The sequence below is a fragment of the Rhinatrema bivittatum genome, chromosome 4, assembly GCF_901001135.1.
Source record: "Rhinatrema bivittatum chromosome 4, aRhiBiv1.1, whole genome shotgun sequence".
NCBI lineage: Eukaryota > Metazoa > Chordata > Amphibia > Gymnophiona > Rhinatrematidae > Rhinatrema > Rhinatrema bivittatum.
Genome location: NC_042618.1, coordinates 28,556,134 through 28,581,869, shown reverse-complemented (window position 1 = coordinate 28,581,869; position 25,736 = coordinate 28,556,134). Strand labels below are relative to the sequence as shown.

At 44.4% G+C, this 25,736-nt stretch overlaps 1 protein-coding gene across 3 annotated transcripts in view; it reads right to left on the bottom strand.

Annotated features, from left to right (window-relative positions):
* VRK1 (VRK serine/threonine kinase 1) overlaps nt 1-25,736 on the bottom strand; it is a 125,095-nt gene that overhangs the window by 1,874 nt on the left and 97,485 nt on the right. The gene's annotated exons all lie outside the window — the stretch shown is intronic.

Below are 25,736 nucleotides of genomic sequence, written 5' to 3'. Positions count from 1 at the left end.
AAACTAATAGCACCCACAACATGCAAATGCATGTTTATGGGCCTATTAGTCATTCCCGCGCGATACAGAAAGTAAAATGTGCAGTGAAAAAACTGCTTTTCTGTACTCCCTCCGACTTAATATCATAGCAATATTAAGTCGGAGGCCCCCCCCAAAAAAAATTAAAAATCTGCCCGCGGGTTGGAAGACGGACGCTCAATTTAGCCGGCGTCTGTTTTCCGAACCTGTGGCTGTCAGTGGGTTCGAGAACCGATGCCGGTAAAATTGAGCGTCAGCTGTCAAACCCGCTGACAGCCGCCGCTTCTGTCAAAAAGGAGGCACAAGGGACGCACTAGTGTCCCTAGCGCCTCCTTTTACCGTGGGCCCTAATTTGCATATGGGCCGATACTGAATTGCACGCCCAGGACACTGGCCTGCGCGCTCGCCCGCTCTCCTGCGACTTTTACTATATCGGCCCGAGAGGGTGGACAGAAACCACAGTTCATTTCCACAGATATAACAGCATTTTACCTGCAAAAAGCCCTCACTGACCTTGAGCAACGAGATACCTCTACATACCCTACTGAAAACGAGAAATTACTACTTTCCTGATAAATTATGTTTTCCTTAGTGTAGACAGATGGACTCAGGATCAGTGGGTTATGCACCTCTGCCAGCAGATGGAGATGGATCAAGCTGATGTCACAGTTTATACACTCCTGCAGCAATATCAGCCTGCCAGTATTCTCTTCAAAAGCAACTGTGAAAATATTAGCAGAAAACTTGATTAAAAACAGTCACGCATTACTGTACTCAACAGGAATCACTGAACTCAGGTTATGAATGTATGTACCCCAATCTAGGGACTGGATAAACACTTACCAGTAAACCCCTGGAACATACAGCCCCATGGAGGACCATTAAACCAATCATGCGGCAGCCAAGGGTGGGAAGCAGAGTCCATCTGTCTATACTAAGAAAAGCAAAATTATCAGGTAAGTAGAAACTTCTCCTTTCCTAGCGAGTAGACAGATGGACTAAGGACCAGTGGAATGTACCCAAGCTACTCTCGAATAGGGTGGGAGGCTGCCCACGGTCCAGTCAACACCACACATGTAAAGGCTGCATCCTCCCAGGCCTACACATCTAGATGATAAATACCTGGAAAAAGTTGTAAGGAGGACCATGTCGCAGCTTGGCAAATGTCGACAGGAGACGACAATCTAACCTCCGCCCATGACACTGCCTGAGCCCTAACCTGAGTAGGCAACGGCTTTTCAGCCTCCACATATGCAGCCATGACTACCTTCTTAATCCAGCGAGCTATTATAGCCCACGAAGCTATTTCGCCCTGCTTCCTTACACCATGAAGGACAAACAGGCAATCTGCCTTCCGGAAAGGTTTAGAAGACTCCAGATACCGCACGACATGTCTTCTGACATCCAAAGGATGCAACAGGCAATACTCTTCCGCATCTTTTCCCTTATCCAATGATGGCAAGGAAATATACTGATTCAAGTGAAAATCAGAGACCACTTAGACAAGAAAGAGGGAATGGTATGCAGCTGTATCACTCCTGGAGTCACCCGAAGAAACTGTTCCCGGCAAGACAAGGTCTTCAGCTCAGAAATTCGGTGCACAGAATATATCACCATCAGAAACGCTGTTTTCAAGGTTATAGGACCTGCCAAGAAATCCAGCACCAGGTTAAGACTCCACAAGGGAACTGGTAACCACAAGGGAGGACAAAGATGATTCAATCCCTTCAAAGGATGAGATAAGGATTCATCATTGACCTGGCCTCTGAAACAGGCAAGAGCCGCAACCTGTACCTTCAAGGAATTAAAGGGCCATCCCTTATTTAACCCATCCTGCAAAAATCCCAAAAATGAGTGGGATCTTCACTGAACAAGGAAGAACACCTCTATCCTCACACCAAGTTTCAAACATTCACCAAACCCGCAAACAGGTTAAGGAAGTGGAGAACTTCCGAGCTCATAGAAAGGTGGCAATCATCGCAAAAAATATCCACGCTTCAACAAGCGAGCCCTTTCAAGGGCCATACCATAAGACAAAATAGAGTTGATCTTCGTGAAGGCCAGGCAGATCTGTACACCATGGTCTTCTGGGCCAATCTGGTGCCACCAGGAGCACCATCCCCCTGGGGCCTTCAATCCTGCGAACTATTCTGTTCAACAGGGGTCACAGGGAAAAGGTCTTCTGCCAGACTTGTACAGGAGCACCGATACCCAAGGACTTCAAATCTCTCCGATGACTGAAAAAGCGAGGAATCTTCTCATTGCGAGAAGTCGCCAACAGGTCTAGGAACGTAAGGCCCCAGTGATCCACTATCAGCTGAAATGCCTCGTCCAACACCCCCCATTCTCCCAGGTCCAGACTCTCCTGGCTGAGATAGTCTTTTCCTGCAATGTGAGAGGCCAAGATCACCTGGAGATGCCCTTCAACCCATTCCATAAGTTGGTCTACTTCCAGCAACACTTGTTGGCTCTTGGTTCTTCCCTACTGACTGATGTAAGCCACTGTCATTGCATTGTCCAACATTATTCAGAGCATTTGATCCCAATCTGTTGCTGAACTTCAAGCATGCCAACAGGACCACCCTGGCTTCCAGGAGACTGATGTTCCAGAGAGACTCTTCTGTGTTCCAGCATCCTTGCTCAGTTAGTTCCTAACAGTGCGTTCCCCAACCCCTGAGACTTGCATCTGTCGTGAGTATCAAATCAGTCCAGCGATGTCAGGGAAACTCCCTCTCATAGATGAACCTCCTGCAACCACCACTGCAGGTAAGAGTAGATGTCCATCGACAAGTGGAGCCAAACCAAATAGTCCTGCAACTGTGGGATCCATGAGACAGAAGGGAACACTGAAGAGGACACATATGCACTCTTGCCCACTGTACCACTTCCAGGGTTGCCGCCAAACGGAGTACCTGAAGATAGGACTACACCATGCTATAATTACACAATGTTGGGTTCCATATTAGGTGCTACAACCCAAGAAAGAGATTTAGATGTCATAGTGGATAACACATTGAAATCGTCTGTTCAGTGTGCTGCGGCAGTCAAAAAAGCAAACAATGTTGGGAATTATTAGAAAGGGAATGGTGAATAAAACGGAAAATGTCATAATGCCTCTATCGCTCCATGGTGAGACCGCACCTTGAATACTGTGTACAATTCTGGTCGCCGCATCTCAAAAAAGATATAATTGCGATTGAGAAGGTACAGAGAAGGGCTACCAAATGATAAGGGGAATGGAACAATTCCCCTATGAGGAAAGACTAATGAGGTTAGGACTTTTCAGCTTGGAGAAGAGACGACTGAGGGGGGATATGATAGAGGTGTTTAAAATCATGAGAGGTCTAGAACGGATAGATGTGAAATCGGTTATTTACTCTTTCGGATAGTAGAAAGACTAGGGGGCACTCCATAAAGTTAGCATGGGGCACATTTAAAACTAATCGGAGAAAGTTCTTTTTTACTCAACGCACAATTAAACTCTGGAATTTGTTGCCAGAGGATGTGGTTCGTGCAGTTAGTATAGCTGTGTTTAAAAAAGGATTGGATAAGTTCTTGGAGGAGAAGTCCATTACCTGCTATTAAGTTCACCTAGAGAATAGCCACTGCCATTAGCAATGGTTACATGGAATAGACTTAGTTTTTGGGTACTTGCCAGGTTCTTGTGGCCTGGATTGGCCACTGTTGGAAGCAGGATGCTGGGCTTGATGGACCCTTGGTCTGACCCAGTATGGCATTTTCTTATGTTCTTACTGTCTAGTGTATAGCGTTCACCAAGAAGCACCTTCAACAAACTTCTGAATCAGAGCTTCTGGCAGGAAAACGTGGCCCTGCCTCGTGCCGAACCAAACACCCAGGTACTCCAACTGAGAAGGCTGAAGATTGCTCTTGGCTAGGTTCACTACCCAACCAAGCTCCTGCAACAAGGAGATCACCTTGCGGGTCACCAGGTGGTTCTCTTCCAGAGACTTGGCTCAACTCAGCCAGTTGTCCAAAATACAGGTGTACTAGGATCCCATCCTCTCTCAACTCTGCTGCCACCACCACAACCTTGGAAAACGTTCTGGGAGCAGTGGCTAGACCAAAAGGCATCACCCCAAACAGACAATGGCACCCCAGCACCGTGAAATGCAGAAAATATTGGTGCTCCAACTGGATGGGAATATGGAGGTCAGATATTCCCAACTGCACGGCCATTATCACTGAGCGCAAGGTTTCCATGCAAAAATGAGTCACCCGCGTAAATGACAGTTGATGCCTTTTGAGATCCAGAATGGGATGAAAGGAGCCCTCCTTTCCTGAGATGTAGGCACTGGAGCCACAGCTCTCTGACTAAGAAGCCTTGACAGGGTAGAATTCACTGCTTGCTTCTTCTGTGGGGAGTGGCAAGGAGACACCATGAGCACTGTGAAATTCCAATGCATATCCTTTTCATATCACCTCCAGGTCCCACTGATCAGATGTGATTTCAACCCACCTCTGATAAGAAAAGAGACTTCCTCCAATCTATAGTTTCTGGGGGTGGGTTGGCAAACCTTCATTGTCAGGCTTGGGAGGATTCGCTACCTGAGCCTACGCCTCTCTTGGGTTGTCTGGGACAAAAGGCAGAATCCTCTGAAAGGTCAACCCTCTGAGGGATGAAACTGGTTGGAACCCCTAAGATGACTCCATACCAAAGGGGCACTGCAACTGCTTATCCTCCGGTAACAGAGGAACCAGGGATTCACCCCACTTACTGCCAGTTTCTCTAACTTGCTCCCAAACAAGAGGGAGCCTTTAAAGGGCAACTTTATAAGATTAGCTTTGAAGGCTGTGTCAGTGGACCAATTTCGCAGCTATAATTGACGGATGGCCGCTATTACTGAAGCTACTCCCCTAGCCAAGGTATGGACCAAATTGCAGCCTGCATTTACTAAAAAGGCGGCGGCAGGTTCCATAACTGCTCTGGAGTTCACCCCAGAATCAACCTTCCGAGAGAAGAGGACAACAGCGAGCCACCAGGGCACAACAAGAAGCAATCTTCAAGGTCATTGCCACCGCTTCAAATGCTTGTTTGAAAATGGTCCCAACTCTCCTATCATGCACATCCTTCAAGGCCACTCCTCCCTCCACAGGAATAGTCATCCACACAGACCAGTGCATTCACTTTCAGAAAATGCAAATGCTCTCTAACTGCTGGATCCTTCCAATGTACGACCCCCTTTGAAATTTGCCTCCAGAACATCCCATTCAAGATCAATCAATTCTTGAATGGCTTCCATAAAAGGGAAAAAACAAGAGGCTTTACGCAAAGAAACCAAAATGGGATTCATCTTTGGCTCAGACGTAGAATCTGCCCCAGGTACTCCCTGCATCTTCAAGGGCTGGGAAATCAGGGCCGGCAGTTCATCTCTATGAAAAAAACTGCAACATGGTCCGAATATGGTTCCAGTCCCGGAGGGATGTCCCCATTTTCCATGGAGTCAGGATCTGCCTCATCATTAGTGCCATCTGGATTCCTGTCGGGAATACCCACAGTTAACAGAGGAGTGCTTCGGTGCTTAAACATAGCACTGGAAGAGGGAGGGGTCACCAGCTGAGTATCCGACCTGACAGGATTGGTTGAAGCTGAGGACTGCACCTGAAGAAAGGATTGCAATCCATGTGGGGGGAACTCTACCCAAGAAAAGGCAGAAGGATCCAAGCCAAAACCAGAAGGTACTGGAGTGGGACCCACTGAGCTGCCATCTCCTGCAGAGGAACCAGTCACGGGAGTTCCAAGATCTGGCGTACCTCCAGAAGAATCCTTAGCCAGACCATCATCAGGCTGAGAGGCAAAATCAGAGGAAGACAATTCTCCCTGAGCCTCTAAGGCAGTGCTGACATGTCAGAGAGCACGCCAGGCTGAGATGCCTGAATGATAAGCTCCTTTCTCTCTGTGTTGCCTAAGTTTCTTGTTCACCAGCGCCATTAGTTCGTCAGATGACAGAATGTGCGCTCAGCCGGCTCGTGCTGAAAAATTTCAAGCACACAAATATTAGGTGCTCCAAGATTAATTGCCGTTAAAAAAAAAAAAATAAAAATGCACAAACAGTGCACAAAAATCTGGGCGCACCACCTATATGCTTAATGTGCACACAGGAAGTGTGCCCAAAACTGAGCACACAATTCGGACGCAGAGTCGGGCGTAACTGCACACACAGACGTTCCTGTAGAGGGCAGTCAAACATGCACAGAAGCGTGTGAAAACACCGCAGCAGCCTACCACGTGGCACGCAGGAAAAAGCCTCACAGCAGGGCCTAACCCACCAGGTTGCCCAATTCCCTTAACCCCCACTGGAGCAGGAATGAATGTCGGAATAGCGCGCGGAGATCAGCGGAAGTCCTACAAAACCCCTCTACACTGACTTTTTTTTTTTTTTTTTTTAAACTTGCCTGAGGCTCAGCCCTTCCCAGCTGAGTACAGAGACTTTCTTCAGCTGCAGGGGAGAGGGCATCTGCCATCACCACCACCCTCAGCTTCCTACACCCACTGCCTTTAAGATGTACAATCAGCTAAGTCCACGCCAGCAAAAAACCAGCTATTGGACCAAGGCACATAAGTGAGGGACCACAGAAATCACCTCAGGAATTCTCAACTGGGGAGGGACCATCTGGTATCACTGCAGGAGAGCGGGGCATTTTTTTTTTTTTTTTTAATTCTCCTAAAATCTAAAGCAATCCCCATATGGAAATGCAAGTCCACCATCTGCTGGAGTCTGAGAATACTAGCGGGCTGATGTTGCTGCAGGAATATATATACTGTGACGTCAGTTGGCTCTGTCTCCATGTGCTGGCAGAGGTGCATAGCCCACTGGTCCTGAGTCCATCTGTCTACATGCTAGGAAATGAGTAGTAATTTGTCTCCAGTGTAGCAGTAGTTATGGAGTTCAGATGTCACAATTATAGCCAGGACATGTGCCTGATTAATCTAAATCAAAGCAAGAGGCACAGCGCAACAACAGTTTATAGAAGTAGCATCCTTTCGATAACTTGGCTTTTGACCTGTCATGAAGTACAGGTGGCATGAGAATCTGCAGGCATTTTCTAAGCCCAGTTCCTTTAACTATTTCACCTTCAAATAGTAAAAAAAAAAAAAAAAAAAATCCACACAGTATCTTCCCTGTAAAATTTTTTCTAGTGAGATAGCAATGCAGCTTCCAAACACGAAGAAGCAAACAAAACAAGTTGTGTGTGGATTGGATTTAAGTGTTTTGGCAGTAGATAAGAATGCTGCCAGTCAGCTGAACCAATAAAAATGAATAGCTCCACCAGCTCAGGTAAGTCAATCTTCTAACCAACCCGTGGTCCTCCGATAACTGCTCGTTTAGTTATATTTCTTTGGAAAATTACAAAAATCATAAGAACATGGGGTTGGTTTAGATTACTTGTGCTGCTTACATAGTTTGCATGCATCTCAGCAGATTTCACTAGAAACTACCAAATTCGCCCACTTTTGCTGGCTTGATAGTTTGCGGTTATGAGATATCTACATTGCAGAAGGCAATATTTTAGCCTCAGAAAGAGGAAGATGACTGCTGGCAGATGAGTGACACGTTCTGAAGATGCCCTTTCCAGCCCTGGGCCAGTAAGACCTGCAACAGCATAATAACTCTTGAGAGGACAAGGAACGGAGCTGAAGACGGAGGAAAAAAAAAAAAAAGTTTTCTAGGAATACAATTTTCACTCTGAGGTCATTTATTCTCCACTTACAGAAAGAACAACTTTATTCTTCAGCATGTTTTCCCAACTAACTGTACCTGCAGGCTTTACCCCAAGCAACACTGAAAAGAGAACCTCGCATTCATTCCTAGCTCCTACATCTGAAGGCAAAGCCGGGGAAAATCTTACTCAGACACATGGTAGTCACTGGAGGCGCAGCAGAGGAAGAGCAAGATCCTACGGTGGCAGATCTTTACTACAATGCATGGCTTGCATGCAAGATCACGCACAATGGTTTGCAAGATGACAAGAGTTTAAAAAAAAAAAGAAAGAAAGTAATACATAGGCAATGTGAACATTACAGAAGCAAAATAGAGACCTTTCATATGGCAGTTCTCTGATTTACAGTAATTTAACTGTGGATCTGGCCAGAAACAATTTAAATCAAATGAAAACTGTTGTGAAGGAACAAACATCCTGCATAACTCGAGCTACAAATACACACAAGTTGCACCCCATTTTAAAAGCAGATTTATACCTGCAAGTCGCTCTGAAAATGATCTAAGCAAAACTACTAACTACAAGTTACACCTATTTGGTGCACAAAAATTCTCTGAAAGTTTACACATGGTCAAATTTTATAAATTATGCCATAAACATGAACTCCTCCCCAACACCTCTGCTCAGTCTAGGGAAGCTTATGTGCTAACCTGACATACGTAACAAATACATAGTAACACTGACAGCAAAAAGACCAAGTGGTCCATCCAGTCTGCCCAGCAAGTTTCTCATGGTAACTACTGTTCCATGCCAGTTACTGCCAAGCCTTATGATAAAGTAGCAATATTTACATTCAAAACCTAGAAACTGTCAAACCCATAACAATTATTACTGCTAGCAACATTTATGGGGTGAGCAGCCTTCTTGATAGTTCAGACTACGCTGCTTGAACGTGCTTAGTTTTTGGACTTGGCCAAAGAAGCAGTCCTGCGCTTTTCACCTAGTGTCTATACATCAGTACTCCAGATTGTAAAAAGTCAAGGCCTAGCAGTGGCCGTCTCTGAATCCAATTCCCCTTTTCCCCTCCATCAAAACAGAGAGCGATGTTTCCTTCTGTTAAGGGTAGAAGCAACTGCTGCTCCCATGCAGGCTTCCTCCAAGCCCAAAACTGTGTGTGTACAGCAGAAAAGTTACCTCGGTTCCTCATTTCCATCCTCGAGCCAGCAGAAATTCTGTCTCATGCCTAAAACTCCCCCCCCCCCCCCCCATATCTGACAAAGACTCCAAAACAAAATGTGATGACCTCACCCACTTTTTCTAAGACAAAATCTCTAAACTTATGCTAAGTTTTCCACCAGCCTCCTTACACACCAAAGCCCTCCCAAAAAACCCTCATGCTACCCTGAACTCCTTTGAGACCACTTCCTCCACCGAAATAGAATCACTCAAAGAAAATGAAACCATCACACCCATCTGATACTATCCCTACTAAATCCCTCCTGTCCATCCCACACATAATAGCCCAACCCCTAAGCTGGTATCATCAACTGTTCCATCACTCTTGGAAATGTTCCTGCTTCTTTAAAACAAGCTATTGTCAAACCCATACTAAAGAAACCCAATCTCGACCCTACTGAACTTGCTAACTTTCGACCAATCTCAAACTTACCCTTCCTAGCAAAAATTCTCGAAAAGTAGTAAACCTTCAATTCTCTGCCCACTTAGAAAAACACAATATCTTATTCCCTTCCCAATTCGGTTTCTGCATATTCTTCAGTACTGAAACCCTTCTCTCCTCAAAGGTTTAAACAAGAGCCACTCTTACATTCTTGCATTGCTAGATATATCATCTGCCTTTGATACCATCAGCCACAACATCCTATTTAACCATCTTAACAAAATTGGCATTTCAGGAACCCCACTTCGCTGGTTCGAATCTTACCTAGATAACAGACACCAGAAGGTCAGAATAGGTAATAGTGAATCCAAAGCAATCAAACTAACTCGGGGCATTCCCCAAGGCTCCTCCCTATCCTCTACCTTTTTCAACATTTACCTGCTGCCCCTTTGCCAACTCCTCTCCGATCTAGGTCTCACTTCATTTACGCAGATGAAGTCCAAATACTTAGCCCCATTACAAACTCTTTATCCAAATCCCTCAAAACCTGGGAAAACTCTCTCTTTGATCAACAATCTCCTCACTAACCTTAGCCTCGCACTTAACACATCCAAAACTGAACTCCTTATTTCTCCCCACCACAATACCATGACCCTCTCTGAAATCAACTCCTATCCCCCTCAATATCCATCTCACAACATGTACAAGACCTAGGCATCATCATAGATAACTAAACCTAAAAAAATTCATTAACTACTATGAAAGAATGCTATTATAAACTCCATATTCTAAAGAAACTAAGACCCCCTCCTCCACCTCAATGACTTTCGCACGGTCCTTCAGGCCACCATATTCTCCAAAATTGATTATTGTAACGCCCTCCTTCTAGGCCTCCCCAAAACTACCATTAAACCACTTTAAATGCTACAAACTACTGCCGCTAGAATCCTCACTAATACTCGCAAAAAAGATCATATCACCCCCATCTTTAGAGATCTCCATTGGCTCCCAATCTCCTTCAGAATTCTCTACAAGACGCTCACAATCATACCCAAAACTCTACACAACCAAAATATGCACTGGCTAAATGACTCCCTACACTTCCTCACCTCTAATAGACCCACCAGATCTTCCTATAAAGGAACCCTACACACCCTCTCCTAATCTCACCCATCTTCTCTCCACGAAAGAACATGCCATACTGGGTCAGACCAAGGGTCCATCAAGCCCAGCATCCTGTTTCCAACAGTGGCCAATCCAGGCCATAAGAACCTGGCAAGTACCCAAAAACTAAGGGCACTATCTATTGCAGGACCTTCAATCTGGAACTCTATGCCCCCTGACCTATGCCAAGAACACTGCACCCAGAAATTAAAAAAAAAAAAAACACCAAACTGAAAACTTGGCTTTTCAAATAGGTCTTTGCATAATCCCACCCACCCATGTATGCCCTCTCCACATTGCATTAATTATCAACCTTATTTATACTTGTTGCAATCCGTCTTTATGGACTTGTGATATCTTTCCCTGTTACCATTCCTTAATTATATTATTTTTATTGTTCTACCAGTTCATACGTTGTTGTTATACATGTTTCATGTAAACCAATGTGATGTGCAAACTAATGTCAGTATAAAACAAAACAAAACTTTAAAATAAATAAATGCCCTTTTGAATTCCATTACTGTTTTGTTAATCGCTTCTTCCCGGAGTGGCATTTAATGCACCCACCACCCTTTCCATGAAGAAATATTTATGACATTGTTCCTGAGTCTTCCCCCCTTGGAGTTTCATATCATAACCTCTGGCTGCATTGGCAGATTGGCTCGTGTGCAAGTTTACTCGCATGGCAGGTGGGTAATTTTGTAAAAAGCCATTTCTGCACATAAAGTTTCAAAGGTGTAGTCCCTTGAAAAATGACCCCCATAAAGCTGGATATTCCCACCAAATAGGCTGGTAGTCATTTGACGGTAAAGATCACGAGGCCCATTGGATAGCCATTGTTCCACAGCATGTGTGAAGCTCATGGATGTTTGAATGAATTACCTTTTCATGTAGCTCGTGCAACAGCTTCAAAAAAGTCACAAATGTTCTTAAATGCTGCAAACTATTTGGCTGCTGCTGGCGCTAACATTTAAAAAGGAAATAAAGCACTTTTTAGAACTGAATGATGAAGGAAAGCCTATACTCGCTTAGCAACATGTGGTTCAACGAGTTTTAAGGATACAGGCATAACAAGGAAGCTACATCCAGACAGAGAGGTTGTGGTAAAAAAAAGACTTATGTATAGTACCCTAGGTGGAATTAAACATGCAAATGAAGGATTCCAAATTATCTATCAATTGCTAACCAGTTGTGAATAAATATATATATTTTTTTAACACTCAATAGTCTGTTTGCAAATATCAGGGGGGTCAATATTCAAAAGCCATTTAGACTGTTAACTCAAAAGTTATTCATCTAAATGGCACAACTGACAAATTCAGCCACAGTTGGATAAATTATAGCTGGATAGCTACTTATCTGACTATAATTTAGCCAGATAAGAAAGAGAAGGGGTGTTTGAGGGGCGTTCCAAGGAGGAGTTGAGTTATCCTGCTAACTTAGCCAGATATATGTGTGATAGCCGGCTAACTTTAGACCTGCTGCAGAGCAGCCTTGTGTGTGGCTAGATAACATTGCACTTAACTGACTATATAATCAAGAGAATCTAGCTGGTTGTTACATTAAAAAAAACAAAACAAAAAAACCCACACCACACCCATCGCGGCCTGTCCCCCGCCTCCCACCCACCCAATTTGCAAAGGCCCTATGGGGCTGAACTTGCTGCCCCCTCCCCAAAAAAGGCCCATTTCACTTCTTTAAAAAAATAAAAAAATCAGGGCCAGGTGTACCTCCCTCCCCCCTCTTTTTTTTTTTTTTTTTTTAACATCTTTCTGTCTCCAGATTCACCAATGCCCTCCTCAAACCTTTCCCTTCTACGCCCCCTCCCCGTACCTTGATGTGTAGTTAGTTCTCCCACATCACGGTGGCCTTCTACTGTGACGCGAGCCCGGCTCTTTTGCCATCCCTAGGCTACTTGTACGTAGCAGCTTAGCAATGGCAGAAGCATCAGGCCCAGATAGCACTAGGAGGCTACTGTGATCCAGGAGAACTAACTACACGTAAGGATACAGGGCGGGAATCTGGAGACAGCGAGATCTTAAAGAGGGGGAGGGGGGACTGCAAGTTCGGCCCCATAGGGCCTTTACAACTCGGGTGGAAGGGAGGTGGCGGACAGACCACGATGCATTTGGTTTGTTTGTTTTTTGTTTGCTTTGTATTCTTCATGGAAGATAACAACCAGCTGTATTCAAGTGAAGTTAGCTGGTAAGTACAAAATTTATCCAGCTAACCGTAGCCTGATAACTTTATACATAACTGGATATTGTTGTGAATATCTGGTTATGTTAAAAAAGGTATCCAGCTATGGCTAGTCGGCTAACTTTAATCGGGATGCTCAGCAGGACGTTTCTCCCACTGAATATCTAAGACAAGTTATTCAGTTATTATATACAATTGCAGCACCTGTTAAAAGCCTGGCTATTTGATCAGTTCAATATTTAAGGGTCTAGGGATTGTGTGTGGCACTACCTAGTTCTCAAGACAGGGTTTCTTTCAGATTGCTATAGATCCTGGGAAATTGTGTTTAAAGTGATTGGACCATTATATTTTGTATAGGCCCTGATGTTTGTTAGTGTCTTGTGTACTGTGTTTAATTATGGGGTTATTGTATGAATAGTGGTAGGGTAGGTATGAAATTGAGGGAGAATCTTATTTCATATAATTATTTTTTTAATGTTTTTCTATTTATCTTGACATTTTATGTACTGTTGCTACTGCTTTTTACCAGCACCAACCAAAAAAAGAGTAGACTATAAATAATTAAATTAATTAGGTCTCTCAGAGACCTGGTGGAACAGATGATAGCTAACAGGACACAGATACCAGGGTAGAAGCTTTATTGGCATAACAAGGCACACAAAATTGGTGGATAGGCAGAAGCATTGTTAAGGATAGCACAGACTCAAACAGGATAAAAAGAAAAAAAATGCACTGTGGCATCTTCATGAATAAAAATCCCATGCGTGATGGGGAAGAGCACAGAAGTGGGTGTATATAACCATCTGTCTAGCCAGGATGAAGAATCAGAGAGCAAAATACTAGTACATTAAAATGTCAGATAAAACCAGCAACACAGTACTAATGGGCGATTTCAAATATCCCAATTTTGATTGGGTCAGTGTCTCATCTGGAGTACCTAGGGAAATAAAGTTTCTGGATTTTGGAACAGAAGAGAGGGGGAGCTATTTTAAATAAATATAGTCCTTAGTGGAATGGAGGACCTAATGCAAGGGGAACTGTTGGGGCCGCTTAGCAATAGTAATCAATTTGACTCAAACCCAGGCCAAAGCATCTTTCAGAAAATGGAAAGCAGATCCATGAGAATAAACAGGAATAAGCACAAACACTAGCCAGTTAAATGTAAAATAAGGCAGTCAAGAGATGAAGTGAAAAGAAGCTAGCCAGAGGCAAACACTAAAATATTTTTTCAAGTACATTCAAAGAAAGAAGCCTGTGAAGGAGTAAAACTGCTAGAAGACCAAGAAGTAAAAAGGGCACTGTGGAATGCAAGGCCTTAGCAGAAAAACTAAATTATTTTCTGTCTTTACCAAGGAGAGCGTTGAAGAGATATCCACACCAGAAACATTCTTTGAGGATGATGGTTCAGAGGAATTGAAAATAGACAATATTAGTGCAAACAGTAATGATCAATCACTGGGACGAGATGGTAGACCAGAGTTCTGAAAAGTCTACAGTTTCATATCGGAGTTATTATTAGTAATCTGTCACCAATCATTAAAAACACAGTCACAATAACTGAAGATGGGAGGATAGCCAACATTTAATAAAAAATAAAAAAAAAGGGCTCCAATGGTGATCTGGGAAACTATAGATAGGTGAGCCAGATGTCAATGACTTTTTAAGAACAGCTTCTATCATTTTACCAAAGTCACTGTTTACACAGATACACATGCTCAATGCAGAAGAGCCAAGGAGAAATGTAGACTGGTCTGGCTGGACTCAAGGAAAGGAAATTAGCAAGTCTAGACACACGAGTTTAAGCTCCTCTACCAGCAAACAGAGACAGAATGTCTGCTGTTACTCCAGATTGGGTTCAGTGATGACCTCAGCCTGCCAGTATTCTTTTTAACAAGCTAATAAAAACATCTCCCTAAACCTTCACCAATCAAAGGGCTTCCAAAGGACAAGGAAAAAAACTGAATCGTGCCTCCTCTACCAGAGAAGATTGACTAAAGGAACTAGGCCAAATGCAGCTAATAGCAAACGTTCTGACAATTCTGATTCCTAAGAACTGAAACTGAGTAAGCACCTTAGAATAGAATGATCTGAGATTATGGCAGCCTGGACACAAACAAAGGAAATTGACAAGTAAGAAGGTCTTCCTCTTCATCCAACCCAGATGATGCATGGGATGTATCCAAGCTATCCCTCAAAGACCAGGTAGCAGCAATAGCTTGTTTCAAGAGTCGTGTTATGGGCAGATCACTACCAATTCATCCAGACGTGTCACATATCCTAAGGGGAGTGAAGCGTATACATCCACCCAGGAGGGAGTGTTCCTTCATAGGAGCTTATCTGTTTTCAGATCCCTGGGCACTGCTCCGTTTGAGCCACTTAAGAGCGACTGTCAAGGATTTTTACTCAGGTCTTTTTGGTTGCAAATTGTTCAACCAGGTGAATTTTGGAGTTGCAGACCTTTTCCTATAGGAAACTTTTTTTTTATATCTACTGTTTGCTCATTTCTTTTCTTTATGTCTAATGTATTTTAATTATACCTGAATCAGACTTTTTTTTTCCTCCAAGAGGAAATCATACTCAGATGCCTATGAGGATCTTCACCAGCTGGATGTTCACATGGGCCTGCTCAATTATCTGAAGGTGTTTAACTCCTATAGAAGACTGGATTATCTTTTTATTCCTTCCAGTGGTTCTCGAAAGGGTGACATGGCTTTGAAGGCTTCCATAGACAGATGGATTACAGAGGCCAATCTGTTCAGTGTATGTTGCCAAGGAATTGTTGATACCCAGGAGTCTACTAGCACCTTCTACCAGGCATAGGCTTCCTTGTGGGCAGATCTACTTTTAGTATCTCTAGTGGATATTTGTAAAGCGGCTACTTGGGCCTTCTTGCATTATTTCTCAAAGCATTACCATCTGAACTTTCAAGTCAGGGAATGTGACAGAGGCAATCTTAATGATCTAGAAACCTCAACTGAGATGTGCACTCTGAGCTATGCTGCTGATCCAAAAAGAGATCTAGTAGTAAGGATACAAGAGAAGCCTCAGTCTTTTGTTCACATGATCCAGCAGCAATGCAGCACAACCTCTCTGGGAGAAAACAGAAGGGAGCAGCTTGTGCTTCCAGCTGACCTTGATCTCTTACTACTGGCTTCTCTTATTTGTGGCTCCCAGGTACAATGAAACACTTCTTGCCTTATTCCAGAAAAAAGGAGACAAGTATTCTCCTTATCTTTAAAGAAAAGCTGCCAAAAATACTAAGGAAGGAAGACCCACACCAACGTACACCTGCTATAAACCCACAACAAGAAAGCTAGTGAAACATCATTACCTACGGAAAGCAAAGAGTGGCTTGTAGGCAGAATGGAAACGGGGATGGGGGCCAGGTTACACGTTGGAATAAAAACATCCCGCAGTTTCCTTGGTCTCTGATCTTGCACCACTACAGAATATAACCTACGGTTCAGACCAGGGAGAGAATGACAGAATGCTGCTTGCAAATTAAAAAAAAAAAAATTGAATTTAATCAAACCCCTCTACATGAGAATTTGGGAGTTTTGCTAGTGCAGCTGCAAGTATGGATGCAGAGCCCTACAACTGACAAGAGAAGAAGAAGAGGGAGCACAGTACATTCCTTTTCCAGGTTCCAAAGCACTGCTGCACGATTACCATCTAAAATCCTGCTGGGCTGAACAGATTGCTTCGATAATTACACACAATAACTGCAGTGGGCAGGTGACCCTCAGCTGGCACAGGGGCAGCTCCCCTGTGAGAGCTTCTGTATGCAGGCTGCATTGATGGAATGCATTAGGTACATCTTTCGTGCGGCTGCACAGGCCTGATAAACACCAGCCCAGGCTTGGAGGTTAGCATGTCAGCAGATTTGAGATACATTAGGCAGAAAGACAGACACTTTGTTCACCCTGACCAAAATTAAATGAGGAATATTTCAGGCCTGCACATCATACTGGTAAGAAGGGAACGATTGGAAGAGTTATTAATCCATTTCTGCTAGTTGCACTGGAATAGATTTTTAAATGTTATTCAGAAAAATCAAGTATCCAGCACCTTTAATTAATAATCATGTGCATTTAATCTTGTTTTGAAGCTTTGTTAGAGAACACAAGCCATTCTTTACCACAATACTGGCAAACCTGAGAACAAATCATCCTACACAACCTTAAAGTATGCAGAGAAGATGGTCATAATGTTTATTGTATCTACAGAAAAACCTACAAGCTTTGTCCCCAACCCCCTTATCCCAGATATACTACATAGTAGATGACAGCAGAAGGAGACCAACTGGTCTATCCAGTCTGCCCAGAAATTCCTGTCTACATTGTGCTAAGGATGCGCAATGTTTGCAGCATATCACTCCTTACCCAAGCTAGCTTGCAGTCTTCCTTCTCTATACGTCATCCTCTTGGTTAGATTAGAATGCAGTACCCTCTAATTCATCCTGAATATCCTTTTCTCATGTCTAGCCACAAAGCTTTGTAATATAGATGTTATATGGTAACGGAGCCCACAAGGGAAGGGGGGATTACTGGACCCAATTCTTACGAATGCAGATAGTATTGCTAATGTATGAGTAGATTCCTGCTTAAATGCCAGTGATCAGCCTGCATGGTTTGATATAGCAGCCAAGATAAAGTCACTCAAAAGTCCAAATCTCGGATTTCAAAAATAATTTTCGTATTTTTAACAACACCTTAAGGAGGCGCTGGGAGGATGTACCGAAAGAAGTGGAGAACATTGGGTTAAACTAAAAGCCAAAAAATGTTGCTTTTTATAAGTATATAAAAAGGGCAAAAAGATGGTACAAGGATATGTGACAGAGGAGCACAGAAATCATCATAAGGCTGAGCTGAAACAGAATGGGGGAAAGTAGTCAGGAAGGCACAGGAATGAGTGGAAGAAAAGATATCTAAGAGATAAGGTAAGATGACAATTGTTTTCAGGTACATCTGAAGGGAGAAGAGCAGAATTGGGATTGTAGGGATTTAAAGGAGACTAGGAGTAATGTGTGGATCTGGAACCAGGAACAGCAGAAATGCTAACCAAGTGAGTTCTGATCGCCCCGTTTCAAGACTGACATAGCAGAACTGGAAAAAGTACAGAGTAGAGTGACAAACGGTAAAGGGGATGGAACACCTCTCTTATGAGAGGCTATGCAGGCCTTCAGCTTCGGGGGGACATGATAGAAGTTTATAAAATCAAGAAGGGACACTCCATGAAACAACCAGAAGATTCAAAACAGATCATAAAAAGTACTTTTTTTTTACTCAGCACACTACCAAACTATGGAATCTATTGGCAGAGGATATGATCAAAGCAACCAGCATAGCTGAAATTGAGAGAGATTTGGACAAGTTCCTGGAGAAAAAGCTAGAACAGATCATCAGCCAGGTAGACTAATGAAAGCTAATGCTATACCTGGGAGTCAGTAACTGGAAAATCTACTTTATGGGATTTGTCAGGTACTTGTGATTTAGATTGGCCATTTTGGGAGACAATGCACCTTGGTCTGACCCAGCAAGGCAATTCTTATGTTTTTTGTTTGGTATTCACTGAAGTTTGGAGAATCACCACTGCTTGTTGGAAAAGGTATGCATAAGTAAAGCGGTGCCATGTATAGTCAAGTGTTTGCATTGAACTTGAAAACCTGAAAAAGTGGAGAAAGCCTTTGGAACAGATGGATATACACTAGGATATTAAGGAAGCTGAGGTTTGGTGGGTCAGTTGTAGGATCCTGCAGGTCCTTAAGGGCTGTGGACCCCGTAACTGGAAGAGTAGTTTTCTTTGTGACCGCAGAAACTGCCGCATCCACTTTCGGCACTTGCAGAATCTCGAAAGCCTCCTCCGGCAGAGGATAAAACTTATCCATCGCCTTCGTGACCTTTAACCCCAAATCTGGGGTATCCCATTCTCTGAAGAGCAGGTCTGTAGCAGAGAAAAAGAAGGAAAAAAAAAAAAACGTAGGCCAACCCTCAGGCCCAACACAGGATCCATAGACCCTAAGCGAGAGTGTTCCTGCGGCACCTCAATTCCTAACTCTCTTAGGAAATGAGGGAATGAGTGGAACATGTTCCTCCTTTTGGAATAGCCTGACCACCTTTGGGGCATCACCGTCCATGACATGGGACTCTCACGCAGCACTCTGCTGCTGGTCTCCATCACCCTCTACCCCCCCTCGGGGGATGGGCCGGTAGGTCCTGACCAGATGAGGAGGAGTCCCCATCCCCCTCAGAGTTATCCCCTTGTGAAATCGGGTCCGGAAAGGCCAATTTAGTACCCCCTGATAGCGATCTCCGAGGTGACAGGGAAGGTGGCAAAATGCCTTCCCCCGACGCAGCCCGAGCTGCCGCACTAAAATTATACAAAATGGCGCCCGTTCCCGCACCCAGCGGGAACGGGGCAGAAAGAGCATCAGGAAGTTCCCCCGAACGCATGGGAGGCCGAGATAAGCTGTAGACCGACACCCCCCCCCCCCCCGGTGGCCGCAGAGGTTCCCTCCTCCCTAGGCAGACCAGCAGAACATAGACTGTCCCTCGACAAGTGAGCTCGCGCCAAGCCACATGCCCGGCATGCCGACTTCCGCAGCATGTTGGGCCAAAGAAAAAGTACCATATTTTTCGCTCCATAAGACACACCTAGGATTCAGAGGGGGAAAATTTAAAAAAAAAAAAAAAAAATGGTGTGCTAAACTGGCTCTGTCCCTGGGCGTCTGTGCGTCTTCTGGAGCAAATTAGGGGAGTGCATAACATTTTTATCATCCCCATTTTGTTTTCGGGGTCTGGGGAGGGCCATTTCAGTCCACTCCCCAGATCAGAAAACGTATCTTTCTCTTTCTGTGGGAACCCCCCCCCCACAAAAAACAAAACAAAACACCAACCACAACCCATCCCAACCCTTTAAATTAACTAACAACCCCCCACCCTCCTGACCCCCCAGGGACCTGCCAAAAGTCCCTGGTGGTCCAGCAGAGGTCCAGGAGCGATCTCCTGCACTTGCGCAGTCGGCTGCCAGTAATCAAAATGGCGCTGACGGCCCTTTGCCCTTACTATGTCACAGGGGCTACTGGTGCCATTGGTCGGCCCCTGTGTCATAGTAAGGGAAAAGGGCCGTCGGCGCCATTTTGATTACTGGCAGCAGACGGCCCAAGTGCAGGAGATTGCTCCCGGACAGCTCCTGGATCCCCGCTGGACCACCAGTGTGGAGGGTTGTAGTTAGATATAGGTTTTGTTTTTTTTTTATATTCGCTCCATAAGATGCACAGACATTTCCCCCCACTTTTGGGCGAAAAAAAGTGCGTCTTATGGAGCAAAAAATACAGTTTTTTTTGTTTTTTTTTAAATGCCGGCGCAAGCAAAAACAAGTTAAAAATAACCCCCGCTGAAGGAAAGGGAGAGCCGTTGCGAACCCCATACAAGTTTGTTTTTTTTTTACTTGCCCGGTACAGCTAAGGTGGTGATGCTGATCCTCCTGGGGTGAGTGAGCCAGGTTCCCCGGTGTAAACCCCGAAGCTGCCGAGTAATGACTATCGAGCCCTCGACCACAGCCGCCAGCTGCCTCACACACCAGGGGGGATGGTCCCTCAGGACCTGGCAACCCCCTGGGAGGCTGAGGGAGTTCTTTAGAGCTTTTTTACTTTTTTTTTTTTTTTTTTTTTTAAATGAGCTATGCTCCTTCAGATTGAAATTAAATTAAAATCTAAATTATTCACCCAAAACTAACTCACAAACCTATCTCCCTAAGCAAAACAGACTGAGGGTTGAGCACTCCTACCATCTGCTGAAGACAGAGTAATACAGGCAGACTGTGGGTGGCACCCTGGTATATAAGGCAGAGTCTGTTGAAATTTTGTCTCCATCTGCTGGTGGGGAGGCAAAACCCAGGAGTCTGGACTAATCCGGATATATACAGGGAATCTGTCCTGTCTGTTTTTTTTCTTACCTCTCCCATCACACTTTTAATGTTTCCTTTAGCAGATCCTCCCTCCTCTGCTGCCATCCCACTGTCAACTATCCTGGGCCCTCTTCTCTTCTCTCTGTAAACTAATTCTGTTGGTGCTTTGCTTTCCTCTCATGGCTTTCAATGCTACCTTTATGCTGACTCCCAGATTTTCCTCTACACCAGAAATGTCACAAAGCCAGTCCCAGATCGCTGCTGCCTGTCTGATATTGATGCTTTGATGTCCTACCACCTTAAATTCAACATGGCCAAGACAGATTTCTTACCCACCCACCCCAATTTCCCTCTTCCTATGGATGAAACTTTAATACTCCCAAGTCCCTTCAGCCTGTAACCCTGGAATCAGACTCCTCTTTCTCTACACATCCAAAACACTGCTAAAATCTGCCATCTCTTTCTCTATAATCACCACAATCCCTTCCTTTCTGAGCACGCTACCAGAACCCTTAACCAGTCTTATCACCTTCCTCTTAGATTATAGCAACCTGCTCCTCACAGGTTTCCCAGCAAGTCATCTCTCTGCACTACAATTTATCTAACATTCAGCTGCATGACTTACCTTTCGCCAAAGTCCCTACACCAATATAACTTCAAGACACTGCATTGGCTCCCTATCTGTTCCCACACATGGTTCAAGCTCTTCTTACTCTTCCATGCTGGCTCCCATTATTTATTTATGCATTTTACATACAGTCATCCCAAAAGAAGATCACAACGGTTTACAAAAGCAACATTCACATTACAGGTCCACACAACAACATCAGAACATGTGACATTCACATTGTAAATCAACACAATGCTCCCACACATGGTTCAAGCTCTTCTTACCCACAAGAGTTTTCACTGCGGCTCCCCACTACCTCGCCTCCCTCTACATGCCTCCTCATGCATGCCAGCCATCAGGGCAAATCACTCCTATTCATGCTCTTCTTTCCCACCAGTTCCCAACTCTATGCTTTTCACCTGGCTGCACCATCTGCTTGGAATAGAAAATCCCATATAAAAACCCACCTTTTTGAAGCTGCTTTTAAATCTTAATCCCTGATTATCCTGCTTAGAGCCTCAATTTTTAACCCTTGTCTTAATAAATGAAATTCTCTCAATCTTTTGCCCTGTATGTTTGGTCTTGATTAGATTGTAAACTCTACTGAGAAGGGACGGTCTCATATGTTTTTATACAGTGATGCATTAAGAATTAGTAATAGCAAAAGGACAGATATTGTCCTTTTGCTATTAAGTGGCAATTGATGCTGCTATTAATTTCCTTGTTGAATTAAAACAAATTCCTTGGTTGTATGCTTTAAATGGAAAAATAAGATCACTAGGGAGGAGGTTGCAAATTACAGCCCATTACATCTGACTTCAGTGGCAAAACATTAATGGAGATTTTTCTAAAGGAAAGGACAGTGGAACATCTTGAAGCTGAAAGGTTACAGGATCCGAGACACCATGGGGTTACCATAAGGAGATAAATCAATCAGATTCATCTGACCCTATTTGATTGGATGACTAGGGATTAGTTCAGGGCAAGCTTTGGATATGGTATATTTGGATTTCAAACAGATGTTTCATAATTAAACTCAGCAGGCTGAGGGTGAGCCCCAAGTCTGAACTGGATTAGAAACTGGCTGAGCATAGTGGTAAATCATGGTAATGATGGCAGAAAAGGACCGGATGGCCTATCCAGTCTGCCCAGTAAGCTTCTTTTCTCTTGAGGGTAGTAATTGCCTCTCCGTGCAGTTACCCCCAAGCCTTATGATAAAGGTGGTAATATTTACAGTCAATCAAACCCTAAATTACTACTCATCAACATTTTTACTGGGTGAAGAGCCTTATTGATAATTCAGACAACGTTGCTTGACCTTCTTTGCTTTGGGACTTGGCTATAGCTGTTCTGTGCTTTCTCCCTTATCTCTGCGTGTCAGTACTCCAAGACCATAGAAGTCAGGGCACATGTTGGTTATTGTCTGCATCCAGTTCCCTTCCACCCCCATTAAAGCAGGGAGTGATACAGTTGTGTCAAAAGCATGAAGGGTAGTAATCCCCATGCCTTCTGTTAAGGACAATAACTCCCGTACCAGCAAGTTATCCCCCTGCACACTTATTTCCATCCTCTAGCCTTTAGAGATCCACAGTGTTTATCCCATACCCCTTTGAATTCTTTGGCTGTTTTCTTCTTCTTCACCACCTCCTCCAGCAGGGCATTCCAAGCACACATCACCCACTCTGAAGAAATATTTCCTAACTTTGGTTCTGAGTCATCTCCCTGGAGTTTGATTTCATGATCCCTAGTTCTACCATTTCCTTTCTTAAGGAAAAGGCCTAAAGTTTGTGCATCATTGAAACCTTTCAGGTATCTGAAGGTCTGTATCATATCTCCCCTGCACCTCCTCTCTTCCAGGATGCACATATTCAGATCCCTCAGCCTCTCCTCATAGGTCGTCAGATACAGACCCCACACCATTTTAGTCACCTCTCTCTGGACCACCTCCATCCTGTCTCTATCCTTTTTGAAATATGGCCTCCAGAACTGAACAAAGTATTCCAGGTGAGGCCTCAACAAGGACCTGTACAAGGGCATTACCACCTCCTTTTTCCTACTGGAAAGTCCTCTTTCTATGCAACCCAGAATTCTTCTGGCTTTAGCTATTGCCTTGTCACATTCCTTGATCTTAATTTTAGGTTGGTCTTCACCCCAGATTGCAGTAGCAGCCTACTGTGATCTGAGCCCAGTTAGCTGGATAATTAATTTTGGGAGGGGGGGGGGGAGAAGGGGGGTAAAATTCTCACTCAAGAAAAAAAAAATAATAGATGAGCAGAGTGCCCCAAGGATCAGTACTAGGACCAGTCTTGTTCAATCTTTGTAAATGATATTATAGAGGGATTAGAAGTAAAACGTTCTTTGGATGACACTAAAATCCAAAGACATTTTCCTTCTAATGGACATGCCAGAGGGAGCAGAAGGAATGACGTGATTTAAGAAAGCTTTACACACACATTCACACAGAGAAATTGCTTACCTGATAATTTTGTTTTCCTTAGAGTAGACAGATGGACTCAGGACCAATGGGTTATAATCTCCCCTGCTAGCAGATTGAGACTGACTCAGGTTTCAAAGCTGATGTCACCTTAGATACACCCTTGCAGTGACCTCAACCCTTCAGTATTCTCTTCAAAAGCCATTGTGGACATACTATTGAAAAAACTTAATTAAAAACGGATAACTGTAACTGCACTCAGCCAAACCATCGCTGAACCCTAGCAAGATTATAGATGCCCTGATCTAGGGATTGGGAGACTGCTTACCTGTAACCTCTTGGAACAGATATTCACCTCATGGACGATTCCTTGGCACTGTTCTTGGGCAGCCATGGGCGGAATGCTGAGTCCATCCGTCTACACTAAGGAAAACTAAATTATAAGGTAAGTAATTTCTCCATTTCCTAGCGTGTAGCCAGAAGGACTCAGAACAAATGGGATGTACAAAAGCTACTCCCGATCAGGGCAGGAGGCTGTCCATGGTCCAGTTAGCAACGGCCTTGCAAAGGCTGTGTCCTCTTGGGCCTGAACATCCAGGCGATAGAACCTGTAGGTGTGCAAGGAGGACCACGTCACTGCTCGGCAGATATCAACAGGAGACAGCAGTTTAGCTTCTGCCCAGGATACTGCCTGAGTCCTAGTGGAATGAGCTTTAACCTGAAAGGGTAATGGCTTTCTTGCCTCTACATAATAAGCTCCTGTGACCACCACCTTGATCCAGAGAGCTACGATAGCCCACAAAGCTGGTTTGCCCTGTTTCCTTCCACCGTGAAGAACACGCGGTCTTGTCTTGTGCACCAGTTCTGAAAATTCCAGATACCGCACCAAAAGCAGACTTATGTTTAAATGGTGGCGGAGGAGGCAGTAGTTTCCTTGTGCCTATCTAGGGATAGCAACAAAATGGATCGAATCACATGAATGGAACGGTACAAATTTGTAACACTCCTGGGGTCATCCGGAGAAATGGCTCCCAACATGACAACAATGCCTGTAGTTCAGAGATGCGACGAGCCAAGCATATCGCCACCAGGAACATAGTTTTCAGGGTTAACAGGCGTAAGGACAGACTACGCAGCGGCCAAAAAGAGGGCCCTGCCAAAAACGCCAATACTTAAGATTCCACAAGGGAACTGGCCACCATAAGGGTGGCCGGAGGAGCATTACCCCTTTTAGAAAATGGGCCATGTCCAGATGCGTTGATAGGCAGGGTCCATTCACCTCACCTCGACCTTCAAAGATTTAAAGGACAACCCGTTGTTCAAGCCATTCTGGAAAATTCCAGAACCAGGAGGGATTTTAGCCATCCAAGGGGCAACACAGTGTTCCTTGCACCAGGCCTCAAAATACTCTGCAACCCACACATATGTTAAGGACATCACGAACTTTCGCGCACTGAGCAAGGTGGTAATTCCTGCCGAATATCCACCTTTCATGAGGCAAGCCCTCTGAAGGGCCAAACCGTAAGACAAAATAGGGTCAGATCCTCATGAAGGACCAGACCTTGCTGGAGCAGGTCCCTTTGGGGTGGGAGGCACAGGAAGGTCTCCACCTGAAGTCTCCATATGTCTACATACCATAGGTACCTGGGCCAATCCAGAGTCACTAGAAGGACTAATCCCCTGTGGTGCTCGATCCTGTAAATAACCCTGCCCATCAGGGGCCACAGAGAGAAGACATGGAGTAAGTCCTCTTCTGGCCAGGTCTGAACAAGGGTGTCAATCCCCAGGGATCGCTGAACTCTTCTGTGACTGAAGAATCAGGAAACCTTCGAATTGTGAGATGCAGCCAGCATGTCGATGGATGGGAGGCCCCAGTGATCTATCAGCAACTGAAAGGCTCTGGCCGATGCCGCTCATTCTCCTGTATCCAGGCTCTCCCTGCTTAGAAAGTCTGCTCTGATGTTGTCTTTTCCTGCAATGTGGGAGGCAGAGATCATCTGTAGATTCAATTCCACTCATTCCATAAGGAGGAGATCTATCTCCAGAGACACTTGCTAGCTCCTGGTTCCTCCCTGGCAGTTGATGCAGGCTACAGTCATTGAGTT